The 14,995-nt window shown below is 48.4% G+C and overlaps 1 protein-coding gene across 1 annotated transcript in view; it reads left to right on the top strand.

The window, feature by feature from the left end:
• LOC119444327 (ATP-binding cassette sub-family C member 3-like) overlaps positions 1-14,995 on the top strand; it is a 321,860-nt gene that overhangs the window by 45,773 nt on the left and 261,092 nt on the right. The window contains exon 3 of the mRNA XM_049663273.1: positions 11,383-11,514. The gene's annotated coding sequence lies outside the window, so the exon portion shown is untranslated. The remainder of the gene's footprint in view (positions 1-11,382; positions 11,515-14,995) is intronic.

Genomic DNA, 14,995 nt, shown 5'->3' with positions numbered 1-14,995 from the left:
AACTAACCGTTCGCAAGAGCGCGTGTCCAGCGCCTCGTAAGAGGCGATGGACACAACAACCGGCCAGACGGCGCCACCAGCGCCTAAGGAGTGGTGGGAATCTCTTGTCCGCTCCAGAAAAGAGAAACCTCGCTTCACGGCGCCTGGAAAGGGCACCGTGAGCTAGTCTTCATCTTCTGAACACACAGCCCAAACACTTTCTTCATTATGGAGACACAAATACTACAATGGAATGTTGAAGGACTTATTCACACCCTCGACGATATAAGAGAACTCCTACACAAACATAATCCTAAGTTGTTGTGTGTTCAAGAGGCACATCTGAAACCTACAAACACAAACTTCTTTCTTCAATACACCTTCTTTCGAAACGATCGCGATGAGGCTAACGTCTCGTCCGGCGGTGTAGCAATAGCAGCAGATAAGTCTGTAGCTTGCCAACAGGTATCCCTCCAGAATCCATTTGAGGCAGTGTCAGTTCGGGCCATTCTATTTAACAGACAAGTAACTGTCTGTTCTATTTATATACCCCCAATCATCGCCTTGAAAAAACATACTTTTATAACCTCATTGACCAGCTTCCCGAACCTTACATTCTCGTGGGAGATTTTAACGCTCACAACACGTTGTGGGGAGACTCGCGATGTGACGCGAGAGGTCGTCTCATTCAAAATATTCTTCTGACCTCTGGTGACTGCCTTTTTAATAAGAAAGAGCCGACCTACTATAACATCCAACATGATTCGTATTCATCGATAGATCTAGCAATTGGACCTGCCTCTCTTCTGCCTGACCTCGAATGGAATGTCACTCACAATCCTTTTGGAAGTGACCACTTCCCCGTAACTCTAAACTTAATAACGCAGCATGATAACCCTCCCAGTATTCCTCGATGGAAATTAGCATCGGCTGACTGGGAGCATTTTAAAGAATCAACTTATTTACCACGAGATTTTATAAACAATTTTAGTATCACCGATGCTGTTGCATATTTTAATGCTTTTATTATTGATGCTGCTGAAAAGTGTATTCCACAAACGAAGGGTGGTTCACTTAAAAGACGTGTTCCCTGGTGGAACGAAGACTGCAGAGAGGCACGAAAGAAACAAAACAAAGCCTCGGGCATATTGCGCCGATTTCCAACTTCTGAAAATCTCGTTGAGTTCAAGCACGTCAAGTCACAGGGAAGGCGGACGCGCAGACAGGCAAAGAGGACAAGCTGGGAGAGGTTTCTCTCAAGCATAAACTCTTACACGCAGGAAGCGAAACTCTGGAATGGCTTGAAAAGACTTAATGGGCAGCAAACCCAGCCATTACCCCTGGTGGATGACCAAGGGAATATATTGAAAGACAAAGCTGATGCTCTTGGCGAGCACTTTGAGCGTGTATCCAGTTCAATTCACTATTCCGACGCATTCTTAAAACACAAAAATATAGCAGAACTCAACGTAATAAACCGCAAATGTAGACATAACGAACCTTATAACCTCCCCTTCTGTATCGCCGAGCTGAAAGCTTCCCTGACTGCTTGCCTCAGCTCTGCACCCGGACCTGACAGAATCATGTACGACATGATTAAACACTTCCACGAAGACACACAAATGACACTGCTTGCACTGTACAATCTTATATGGGCTGCAGGACACCTCCCACATTCATGGAAAGAAGCCATTGTAATCCCGGTCTTAAAACAGGGCAAGGAGCCATCTTCTGTGACAAGTTATCGCCCAATTGCGCTCAGTAGTTGCCGATGTAAGCCATTCGAAAAAATGATTAATCGGCGTATTCTACATTTCCTGGAATCTAAAAGATTACTTGACCCTTACCAATGTGGTTTCAGAGAAGGCCGGTCTGCAACCAACCATCTCGTGTACATCGAAACAAACATTCGGGATGCTTTCATACATAAACAGTTCTTCTTATCTGAATTTATAGATAGGGAGAAGGCGTATGACACAACGTGGCGTTACGGAATCCTGCAAGACCTGTCGGCAATGGGCATCCGCGGGAACATGCTAAACGTTATAGAGAGCTACTTGCAGAATCGTACTTTCCGGGTCAAAATAGGTAATGCGCTGTCGCGTTCATTCATACAGGAAACTGGGGTACCTCAGGGAGGCGTGCTCAGCTGTACGCTCTTCATAGTAAAGATGAGCTCACTCCGCACATCAATGCCTTGAGCCATTTCTTATTCCGCGTACGGCGACGACGTACAGATAGGTTATAAATCTTGTAACCTTACAGTATGCCAACGACAGGTACAAGTTGCCCTGAACAAAGCTCTAAATGGGCCACAGAAAATGGCTTTAAATTAAACCCAAATACAAGCTCGTGTGTTCTATTCACACGAAAGAGAAGGCCCTTAGCAGACCCTGAAGTGGAACTACACGGTCAGCTCATACCAGTAAATACAGAATATAAATTTTTAGGCACAATTCTAGACTCTAAACTGACTTTTATTCCCCACATAATGTACCTTAAAGCCAAATGCTTAAAAGCAATAAACATTCTTAAAGTATTGTCGCACACCACATGGGGCAGTGACAGAAAGTGTTTGTTAAACTTATACAAAAGCCTCATTCGCTCACGCATAGACTACGGTGCGATAGTCTATCAGTCCGCCGCCCCCAGTGCCTTAAAGATGATCGATCCTGTTGATAATTTAGGCATCCGCCTGGCAACCGGAGCCTTCAGAACAAGCCCTGTCCAAAGTCTTTATGTGGAGTCAAATGAGTGGCCCCTAAACCTTCAAAGGTCCTACTCTAGCTTTATGTATTTCCTGAAAGTAAACTTTTCCATAACCGACCTAGAGCAACGGAAACCTTCTCACTGCGGGTGAGGAAACTCGGCGAAGAAAGCGGTGTTCCACTTCTTAAGCATCATGTATTGCCTCCAGCAACGCCGTTACCGACGTGGCAATGGCAACTTATAGATTTGCCACATATCGTTTGTTGAGGTCTCGAAGCATGCTCCGGAAGTACATATCCGAATGCACTTTCGTGAACTTCAATCGAAATACTCTTGCCCAGAATTCTTTACTGATGCATCAAAGTCGCTCGCTGGCGTGTGCTATGCGGCAATCGGTCCTTCCTTTCTTAATCCGGTGAAATTCATCCGGAAACAAGCTTATTTACCGCTGAGGTTCATGCCCTGTTGTGTGCAGGGAAACATATTGTTACGCGCGAAGGAGACCGTTTATCACCCTTACGGATGAAGGGGGCCGTTTATTGTAGGTCGCGAAGGTGAGCGCAAGAGCGGTCAGCTGGTTGATCAACTCAACGTCGTCCTCTTCTCTTTCAACCCGGGACCGCAAGCACGTTCACCGGTCATCGTTCTTCTCACTCACGCGTGCGTGCAACATTCCTCTCGTCGCAGACGAAGCCCGCCGGGCGAGTCAATCCAGTTGCCTTGACGTGAACAATTTCAAGCGAGCGACATGGACCACTTGGGTCTTGGCAGCTCTTCTACCACTCGCTGTGAGGCGAGCTATGGTATAAGTCACTTCTGTGAGTCTGTTAAGAATAACAAATGGTCCATCGTAGGTGGCCAAAAGCTTTTGGCATAACCCGCGTTTCCGTACAGGAGTCCACAGCCACACTAAATCACCAGGGCGATAGGTCACTGGACGGTGGCGAATGTCGTAGCGTGCTTTTGATCTGTCCTGCGATGCCAAAGTGCGTAAACGAGCAATACGGCGCGCCTCTTCGGCAAGGCAGAGGGTCTCGGCGACAGTGGGATTTTCGTGAGTACAGAAAGGGAAAATAGTGTCGATCGTGTACCGGGATGGCCGTGCGTACAGCAGGAAGAAAGGGCTATAGCCGGTAGTCTCGTGCTTGGCGGTGTTGAACGGGTACGTGATAAAAGGCAGTACATCATCCCAGTTCTTGTGGTCGGATGAAACATACATAGAGAGCATGTTTATAATTGTTCGGTTGGTGCGCTCCATAAGGCCATTCGTTTGTGGATGGTATGGTGTCGAGTGACGCAAGTGGCATTCACACAAACGAAGCAGCTCCTCCACGACATCTGCTGTGAATTGTCGTCCACGGTCGCTGATGATTACGCGAGGCGGACCATGTCGCAGGATGACATACTGCAGCAGGAACGTTGCAACGTCAGTGGCAGTTGCTGAGGGCACGGCCGCCGTCTCGCAGTAGCGTGTGAGGTAGTCGACGCAAACAATTATCCACCGATTTCCCTTGGCTGATTTCGGAAAAGGTCCCACGAAGTCAATGCCCACTTGTTGGAAAGGCGTGCTTGGAGGTGGGATCGGCTGCAGGAGACCAGCTGGAGCATTAGATGGACGTTTGTGGCGCTGACACTGCATGCAGCTGGCCACATACGTCTCAACAGACTGTCGCATCCCAGGCCAATAAAAACGTTCCTGAATCCGGTAGAGCGTCCTCGCCGAGCCTAAATGGCCAGACGTAGGGTCATCGTGCATAGCACTCAGAATCGCCATGCGAAGACTCTCCGGCACCACTAGAAGAAAACGTGCGCCAGAGCTGGAAAAGTTCTTCTTATATAGGAGTCCATCACGTACACAGAAATTGTTTGCTGTAGTAGAGGCGGTCGTAGCGGTGAAGAGAGGTGTTAATTTAGCGTCTTTTCGTTGTTCGGCTTTGAAACAGTCGAGGTCTGGAAAACTCGGCGATACAGAAGCCACAAGGTGATCGAAGTCGTCGGCGTCACAGTCCGTAGTGCTAAGTGGCATACGCGAGAGGCAGTCCGCGTCAGCGTGTCGTCGACCACTCTTATAAGAGACGCTGAAGCTATATTCTTGTAGTCGGAGCGCCCAGCGTGCAAGGCGGCCGCAAGGGTCACGAAGATTTACAAGCCAACACAATGAGTGGTGGTCGGTGACAACTGTGAAGGGGCGTCCATACAGGTAAGAACGAAACCGTTGAACCGCAAATATCACCGCGAGGCATTCTTGTTCTGTAACAGTGTAATTCTGCTCGGGCCTACTTAACGAGCGACTTGCATATGCGATCACGTTTTCGCAGTCACCGTGGCGTTGAACTAGGACGGCGCCAATACCTATGCCACTGGCATCCGTATGGAGTTCCGTCGGAGCTGAAGGACTGAAGTGTTGAAGAACAGGTCGTGACGTCAGCAGAAACTTCAACTGACGAAAAGAAGAATCGCACTCCGGAGTCCACTCAAAGGGGATGTCCTTTCGTAGTAGACATGTCAGCGGATACGCGACGTCGGCAAACTTAGGGATAAAGCGGCGGAAGTAGGAACAAAGCCCCAGAAAACTGCGGAGCTCCTTGACAGAGCGTGGTGCACTAAACGCTTCAACAGCGGCTGTCTTCTGGGGATCAGGGCGGATGCCATCCTTATCGACGAGGTGCCCAAGCACAAGTGTTTGGCGGTCTCCAAAGTGGCATTTCTTTGAGTTTAAAACTAGGCCAGCGTTTCTGATGCAGTTCAGGACGATATCCAGACGCGAGTTGTGTTCGCTGAAGGTGCGGCCAAAGATGACGACGTCGTCGAGGTAGCACATGCAGATGTTCCACTTCAACCCGCGCAGAATAGTGTCCATAAATCTCTCGAAAGTTGCCGGAGCGTTGCACAGTCCAAATGGCATCACATTAAATTCAAAGAGCCCGTCAGAGGTTACAAAGGCAGTCTTTTCCTTGTCTTCAGGGTGCATCGGAATTTGCCAATAGCCGGATCGTAAGTCTACTGAGGAAAAGTAAGAGGCAGAATGAAGGCAGTCGATTGAGTCATCAATACGTGGGAGTGGGTACACGTCCTTTTTTGTTACAGCATTCAATCGGCGATAGTCGACGCAAAATCTCCAAGATCCATCTTTCTTTTTAACAAGAATCACTGGAGCTGCCCACGGACTCGCTGACTCTTGTATGACTCCTTTTTTTCATCATTTCATGCACTTGGTCGTTGATAATCTGGCGCTCCGATGGTGAAACGCGATATGGCTTTTGTCTAATCGGATTTGCTGAACCCGTGTTGATGGTATGGCGGGTTCGTGACGCGGGGATTACAGGTATTTTGTCCTTCTGCGCAAAGTCGAATACCGAGACGTGCTTCGAAAGCACACCCACTAACGTTCGGCGTTTACTCGTGCTGAGAGATTTATTTATCATGGACAAAAGGGCCGTTTCCGAACTGTGGCCATCAGGATTTTGCGGTACTTCTGTAAGTTCAGCCACAGATAAATACGCGTGTTCCCGGACGAAGGCTAATTTCAAGCCATCTGGTAGTATCACGGGCTCCGCAGAACAGTTTACGATCCACAAGCCAGCGCGTCCGCCTTCGATCGACACCACACAATGTGGAACCAACACATTCTTCTTCAGACAGTTCATGTGCATCGGTTCTACGGTAGCATCGAAGCTGTCAGAATCGGCGCCGCAACAGACAACGGGAACACAAACGGTAGATGATGCAGGTACGACCGTATCGCCACAAACACACAGGGTTGTTTCGTGATCTACAGGGTTTTCCAGGAGGGCCGACGTCATCCTACCACTTATGAATACCTTCCCTGTGCGGCAGTCAACAGTGGCACCACACTCCCGCAAGAAGTCCATGCCAAGAATAACATCATGGGTCGACCGAGGAATAATCACAAACTCTGTCGTAATAACATGGCCTCCCAAAAACACGTCAGCACTACACACACCAATAGGTCGCAACGGCTCGCCACTCACTCCACAGAACCTTGAAGCTTCGTCCCATCTGAACATGACTTTTCGCCCTAACACGTCTTTAAAAGAGACACTCATAACAGAAATTGTTGCGCCTGTGTCCACCAGAGCCATCACAGGCACATTATCCACAAAAACGCGCACTTTGTTTTTCAGCATCACCACAGGAGGTATTTCTGTCAGTAGCACATCTCCAGCGACCTCACCTCCATCGGCCGCGCTAGCTAGTTTTCCGGTGACGAAGGGGACGTGGTGCGACGCAGTGGTGAGGGAGAACGGGAAGCACGAGGACGCGGTGGGGGCGTCAAACTCCTGTCAGATGCCGGGGAGCGATTCCGGGAGCTGCGCGGCCAATACTCGTCGCCAGACGATGTGTGTGCTGGCCACGGGACACCATGGGGCCGTTCGGAGGGCCGTGAAAACTCTGAGGGCTGCTGGCCATACCACGTGGTCATACGCTGGTTGCAAAACCGAGAGATATGACCCGGGACACCGCAAGAGTAACATACCGGGGGAGGTCGAAACCTTGGTTGTTCGTCGATGAACCGAACATTGTCATTTTCCCTTGTGTAGTGGGCTGGTTCATGGCGTGTGTCATGACGATACATCGGGCGTCGAGAAGGCGTGTGCTGAGCGCGTCGGTCATAGCGCGGAGTCGGAGAGCGTGTTGTCATCCGAGACTGTGGGGCCGCGCTGTACTCTACGGCCGCTGCGCTAACCATTGGTTGCCAAGGGGCCGAATGTGGCGCAGTCATAGCCTCACGCGACGTGTACATGTCATGGTGGTTAGCTGTTGGACGCGACATCTCTTCGCGGCGGGAAAGTTCCTCGCGGACAATCTGTCGGATGGTCGAAGGAAGGTCGAGGCAAGGGCTCGTGTCCACACTGGCAACCGTCGTAACTTTTGCCAACCGACCAAACTTTGGCGTAATCCGACGCATCTTCTTCGTTTCAAAGGTTCTGCAATGCCGAATGACGTCGGACACGGAACTTAGGCTTTCTTTACCGATGAGAAAATTGTACACGTCCTCAGCCACTCCCTTCAGCAAATGTCCTACTTTATCTTCTTCGGACATGCGGGCACTGACCACCTTGCACAGCTTTAAAACTTCTTCAATGTACGTGGTGCATGTCTCACCTGGTAGTTGTGCCCGTTGCGACAGTGTCTGCTCAGCACGCTTCTTTTTGGCGACTGAGTCCCCAAAACACGCCTTGAGCTCTTCAACAAAAAGTTCCCACGTCGTAAGCGTGTCCTCGTGGTTCTCGTACCACACGAGTGCGGTGTCGGTCAGGGAGAACACCACGTTGATGAGCTGAGCGGTTGAATCCCACCCGTTGGACTTGCTCACCCGTTTGTAATGGACGAGCCACTCGTCGGCATCTTCTCCCGCTTTTCCTCCGAATGTGGGTGGAACTCGGTAGTATTGCAGTGGACTGCTAGGCGCTGCCCTCGGAGCGGCTCCTTCTTCAGGCATGTCGAAGACGGTCACGGCAGATGGCGGGAGGCCGGCAAGTCGACGGCTTCGACGAAGCTGCAGCAGTGACGCTTCCGTTGTTGTGAGCGCGTACCCAGCACTTCCACCACTCTGTTACGCGCGAAGGAGACCGTTTATCACCCTTACGGATGAAGGGGGCCGTTTATTGTAGGTCGCGAAGGTGAGCGCAAGAGCGGTCAGCTGGTTGATCAACTCAACGTCGTCCTCTTCTCTTTCAACCCGGGACCGCAAGCACGTTCACCGGTCATCGTTCTTCTCACTCACGCGTGCGTGCAACAATATAATGAAAACAAAGCTTCAAAAATCTGTTATATTCACTGACTCTTTAAGCGTAGCAAAGGCATTAATCTCTCCTCGTAAACACAAAAATCCTGTGCTCAGTGAGCTCTATTCAGTGCTGTACGCAGCATAGATGTCTAACCAACGTGTCACAACATGCTGGGTACCAGGCCACAGAGGTATTGAGGGCAACATGCTTGCAGATAAAACTGCCGTTTCCCTTGTAAGAAAGGGGAACACATCCTGTACAGCTGTTCCTGCAGTAGATTTGAAGCATTTCTTGCGCAAAAGCCTTAGGAGCTATTGGCAGCACTCATGGGATGCTGAAACAAGAAATAAACTTCACGCCATCAAACCACAATTAGGGAATTGGCCACCCACTACGAAAACACGACAAACCGAAGTTACTCTTTGCCGCCTTAGGATTGGCCACACGTATGGCACGCACTCTCACCTGTTGACTGGTAACGAACCCCTTTCCTGTAGCGAATGTGGCGAGACGCTAACTGTAATCCATGTCCTAACAGAGTGCAAGGAATTAGAGCCTCAAAGAAAGAAATACTTCCCCTTAGCATACAAACAACACGTTCCTCTACACTCAGCAATGCTTTTGGGCACAGAACCGTTCTTTGATCACAGGTTAGTTTTAAAGTTTCTTGAAGATGCCGGAACATTGAGAGTCATCAGCCCCCTACATTTGTAGCACATCCTCTCTTCAGAGGCTGCTGCTGCGACAGCATTATTGTAGAGCACGTGCCTCTCAGCCCTTGCGTTCAAGGGTCTTGTTGAGGCACCGGTGCTACTTTCACGTACACGTTTTTACATTATCACTTCAGAACACACCATCCATGGTCATTGCTCCGGTCATTGTCATCATTTTAATAGTTATATATATATTACGCAAGTTACAGTGACTGATTTTAGGCCTATTTACAGCCACTTAACACCATTCATTCACAGTACATTGCTTTATTTCATGAATAATTGATTGGAAACTCGTCACCACGTGTATGGCGCTCTTTGGTCATATCTGGCCCTTGCGCCAAAAAAACCCCATACATCATCATTTCTCAGAATTACGAGAAAAATACAGTGACTACATCGAATTTACACTGACGGTTCCAAGATAAATGAACATGTCGGAAGCGCAGTCGTTTTGGAACACTGGGAACACGGTCTTAGGTTGCCAGAGCTTGATTCGGTTTTTACCGCCGAAGTATACGCCCTGCTTATGGCACTGGAAAAAATAGTAACAGGAGATTATAAAAAATGCCAGGCCTGCGCGGCACACGCAGCACAGTCACAGCGTAAGCTAGACGAGCTTTTCGACAGTACCACCTAATAATTTGAATGAATGCGTTAGGAACGCGCTTGTGACACCGTCGCGCGTGCAAGCCGACGCGTTCCATCGCCGATGGCTAGCGCCGTTCAGCCCAGCCAAGCGGCCGACAATGCAACTACGGCTGTCACATTCGCTCCCATTGCAACGCGCCCAATATAGCGCAATCAACGTGATCCCGAGCGTCCGTCAGTATGTTAGCGCCATCTAGTTAAGGTGGCAGCAAATTTACAGTGTCGGTGGCATCATCGCGGCCCTAAACGGCTATTAAAGTGAGCCTATAACAGCTTACGGTGTAAAAAGCCGCTGACTACAGATTCCCTCAGTTCACTTAATACCCCCCCATAGAAAATCAGAGTGAGAACCTTTCCTCGGCTGCATCCTGAGAATGCTCGGCAAAAGCGAAAGTCATGGTAGAGTAATTCGTCTCGGTTGGGTTCCAAGCCACGTGGGAATCCCGAAAAATGAAAAGGCGGACGAATGCGCAGGAATGGATGCCCGTGAAAAAATTACACAAATAAATCTTTCCTTCAAAAACTGTGTTCGGGTGGTCCGTGCTGCGATCACCTCAAAGTGGCAACAGGATTGGGGCTGTCAAGTAAGCAACAAGCTACAAAGAGTAAAGCCCATACTGCCGGAGTGGAAGCCATCATACCACCGCGAACGTTTCATGGAAGTCATTCTATGTCGCGTTCGCATCGGACACGCACATATCACGCATAACTTTTTATTTAAAGATGAAGAACAAGCGGTTTGTGATCAATGCCAAGAATAACTGCGAATCACATTTTAATAACATGTCCGGAGTTGGACGAAAGAAGACAGAAATTATTTTATGAACTTTACAAAACACTAACACCACTTCATCCCTCCCTGATACTAGCTGAAAGCGCACTTGTATCTCTGTCTAAGTTGTCTAAGTTTTTAGATGAAACAGGTTTCTTAAACAAATTTTAAAGTAATGATCTTTGTTGCTTGAAGCACTTTCATCAAATGATATATTTTCATCTTGTGCATGGCGCATCATAGCCTTAGTTGATTTTGCGCCAGAACACCTTACCTAACTAATTAACTTACTGGCGCAATATATTTTTGCGTAGGGCCCCTCATTCGACCTAATACTACCCGAAATACTACTCAGCCAAGCTCACTCGGATTCGTACTCAGTAAAATTGTGCTCAGCGGGGCTCACACAAGCTAAAACTCACCATAATAATACCTCGCCGGGATCACTTGGGCTAAACTCACCGGAATTTTTCTAAACCGGTTTCTCTCAAATCTCAGAGTTCGATGTGAGTCCGCTTAAGCCGAATCATGAGTGAGCTTGCGACGTATTAAGCACAAGAGATCGCATTTTGTTTAAGCTGGTATTTTGGTTAACATAAGATGACGCCCTGCTAGTTTCTTTTGCAGCTCCTTTGAATGTTTGCAGGAACGTTCGCTGCCTAATGACATGAATGTGGCGCAGTACTTATATAGGTATATGGGTATATGAGTGAAGTAACAGTGGGCTGCCTCACCTGAAAGTGCGATCGTTACTTCGTACATATTTTAACTAAACGTAAAACACAAACTCTTTCTTGCACCGCAGGTACTACTTCTACTGACGGCGTCCCTTGGAGCTGCGAGAGGAGCTTTGACGCTGCTAGCGACGGACATGGACAATGTGACCGCAGCGACGATGATGGCAGTCACGGGCAATTTTGCGCTGGCATTGTCATGCGTAAGTTACCGGCGTGTACGCAACACGCTATTGCTTTAGAGTAGGGGATAGTGCTGAGAAGTTATTGAACTGTTGTGTATTTTGCGACAGGTTATAATTTTTGTGTTTGCGTGCTTGTTTGTGTGTCTGTGTTCAAGTGATGGGCTAGCTTTGAGCGTTAACTGTCCTTTCTTGTATGCTCACCGTTAGCTGTATTCTTATTGGCTATTTAATTTATTCAAGCGAAACTTGTTTTAACTCACATATTTCGGTGGCGTCCCTGTGCACACAAAATTATCACCATCAGCATTCGCTCGAGCGTCGTCGTTTTCTTCCGCAGCTGGCTCGTTGGCGCCCCTCGGTTGGCACTAGTGCTCGGCACGCGCTTGTGCCACTGCTGCCGCTTTAGTCGGCGTTGTCTGCTTCCATAGCCGGCTACGTTGCCGCTTATTACTCTTGCGTAGAATTTCACTTCTCTTCTGTCGTCGTATGGGGAGGCCGCGTTTACGGGGGTATGAGCCATTGATTGTGTTACGTGACGGACAGATTTAATCTTGAAGCAATTTTCTGGATATCTATTCAGATTGAACTCGCTCGAGAAAGGGCTCGTCGTCGACGTGCCGATTCTAGCGTGAGGGCTTCCGAAGCTCAGGCCAAACGTCAGCGAAGAGCCGTGAACCCCGATTGAGGGAGTGCGATGTTGAGGCCAAGCGTCAGCGAAGGGCCGCGTCAGCGTCGCCTTGCCCTCAAGGAACCCCACAACGGTGGTGCATGCCACGGAAATGATAGCGCGAAATTTCCCTCTCCAGGAGAAAATCTCTCCAATTCTATTCAGTGCATGTCTAAAAGTGTTCAAGCTATTAGACTGAGAAGACTTAGGAGTGAGGATCAACCACAAATAACTCAGCAATCCCGGTTTGCAAATGGAATTGTCCTGTTCAGTAACATTGGGGATGAATTGCAGCAAATGATTGAGGACCTTAACCGAGAAAGTGTAAAAGTAGTGTTGAATATTATATGCTGAACAAGAATGTAATGTTCAATAGCTGGGCAAGGAAACAAGAATTCATGATCGCCAGTCGGACACTAGTCTGTGCTAGAGTGCGTTTATTTAGATCGATTACTCACAGGTGACCCTCACCATGAGGAGGAAATTGGGCTTGAGTGCATACAGCTGGCAATTACCAAATCCTGCCTAGAGCACACCGCTGTGCTTGAAAAGCAGAATGTACAGTCATTGAATTCTACCGGTGGTAACACATGGGGCACAGACTTGGAGGTTGACAAAGAAGCTCGAGAACATTTAAGGATAATAAATTCACAAAGACCCGCAAAGAGCCCTGGAACGAACAATGTTAGTCGTAACATTAAGATACAAGAGAGCTGTGTGGATCAGATAAAAATGGTGATAGCCGCTATTCTAGTTGATATTAAGAAACAAAAAAAAACATACAGATCCCACACAGTGGGAATCGATGTAACGTGGTTTCCGTTCATTGACGATATTTGGCGGTGATGTTCACGGCCCACGACAGTCGTGATTGTATGTTAAATGTAACCTTGAGTAACACTTAATACTGTACCACTTGTGTTTGTCTACATAGTACCACACAACCAGACGTGTTTGCTGGAGGCCTTGTTGTGCGCCATTGTACATAGCCTGCGAGAAAGTTAGCAATGTCATTCGCTGAGATGGGCGTATGGCATCGTGGCTGAAATGTGGATTTGCTGGACAGCCGCTTGCTTGTTGTCTGGATGCTGCGTTGTTTTAGTGCGGCTTTGCGTCTGGACGCCATGCCTCAGTTGTCCGCATGCACAAACTTGCAGGGTGTTTATTTTTCAGAAATAGAAAAACGTGCCGTATCACACCTTAAATTAAATTTTTTACAGTTTGTCCGCAAGTGTGGCCATGTCTAGTAGTACCATTTCTTTTATTTAAGAGACCCTAAACGAAGCATGCTTTCTGACGGTGCCTTCCCCTTCGCCCGCGATGATGCCGTGTATGCAAGCTGCAACGAGCAAAGAGTGGCGATTATGCACCGGTGTCGTCAGGGTGTTGGCGTTACGCATTCCTCGTCTCCTCTGTCTGCCTACTATCTCTTTTCTGGGCTGTTGTACGTGAGTACAAAAGTAAGCGTTGCAACTTGTGACATGTATTTGTGGGGGGCTAACGTTTAGTTATAGCCGTCCAGAGGGCATTGTGTCGATGGCCAGGGAGTTCCAGGGGGCATTGTGACAAAAAAGAAAACATTATGTGGTTTTACGTGCCACAGCCATGATCTGATTATGAGGCACGCCGTAGTGGTACGGCATATTTTGGACAACCTGGGGTTCTTTAACATGCACCTGAATCTAACTAAGCACATGGGAGTTGTCGCACTTCGCCCACATCGAAATGCGGCCGCTGTGGCCGGAATTTGATCCTGTGACTCCGTGCTTAGCAGCCCAACACCGTAGTCGCTTAGAAACCACGGCGGGTGGCATTGTGGCAATGACGAGAAAGCTCCAGAGATCTCCGCATCCCTACCATGTACATTATGTACGTTTTGAATACCCCTGACCCCTTCCCGATGCGGCGAGCCAGAAAGTAGCAGCAAAAAATATTGCCGAGGTTTAACGTGGTTTAACGAAGTTTGTCGAGCATTAGCACGGTTTTGCTTGCTTTCGGAAAGGACACAGAAGCTGCTCGGTGCCGTCAGCAACTACCGCATCTACAATTGCACCACAAGACAACACACAGACGCTGCTCGGTGCGGTAGCAGCAGCAAGCGAATTAACCTTCATGCTGCGTCTCGCTTCGACGCGAACTAAGCGTCGAAAGCACAGCGCACGCGAAGCCACCAGCACTCGGCGCACTTTGTACACATCGCAGATCGCTTTGAAGACAAGGCCCGCGAGCCGCCGGTAGTGGCAGGCTAAGTCCAAATTTGACCTTGGCTGACCTTGAAGGTCACAATTACGGAACCAGGCGTTTTCTGAGTTTGTACTTGATGTAGTAGAGTTATCGCTCTAAAAAGAGGCAAGGAAGGCTTCGCTTTAAGACATGAAGGCAATGTAATGCGTAGGGTAGATAACCGTTTGATCATTAGGGTTAGAGATTAAGTGCGGGAGAAGGGAAACACAGTCGAGAATGGCAGAAAATTTGGTATGGTAATGAAATGAGAAAATTTCCAGGTGCAAGTTGGAATCAGGCGTAATTGGAGATCGCTGGGAGAGGCCTTCGTCGCGTAGTGGACATAAAAATAGGCTGATGAGGGTGATACTCCATTTCATACATCGCGTGCAATATTGTAAAAGGATAGAGATACCGTTTGTAGTTGACGCGTGCCCACCAGCAAGTACTCCATTTTTTTCGCCGCCAATTATGGATAGCTCTTTTCTACTTAGTTTCAGCATTAAATGAAAAAAGTCTATCCTTATAAAGCAAGAAACCGTGAGGTGCGGCTGTTATGTTAATTTGGATCATTCATTTGCGGCCCGTTGCAAAAGCCTCACGCGCATT

This window comes from Dermacentor silvarum, chromosome 3 (genome assembly GCF_013339745.2).
Source record: "Dermacentor silvarum isolate Dsil-2018 chromosome 3, BIME_Dsil_1.4, whole genome shotgun sequence".
In the NCBI taxonomy this organism is placed as follows: Eukaryota; Metazoa; Arthropoda; class Arachnida; order Ixodida; family Ixodidae; genus Dermacentor; species Dermacentor silvarum.
The sequence above is the reverse complement of the archived record's forward strand: the minus strand, read 5'-3'. Positions and strand labels throughout refer to the sequence as shown.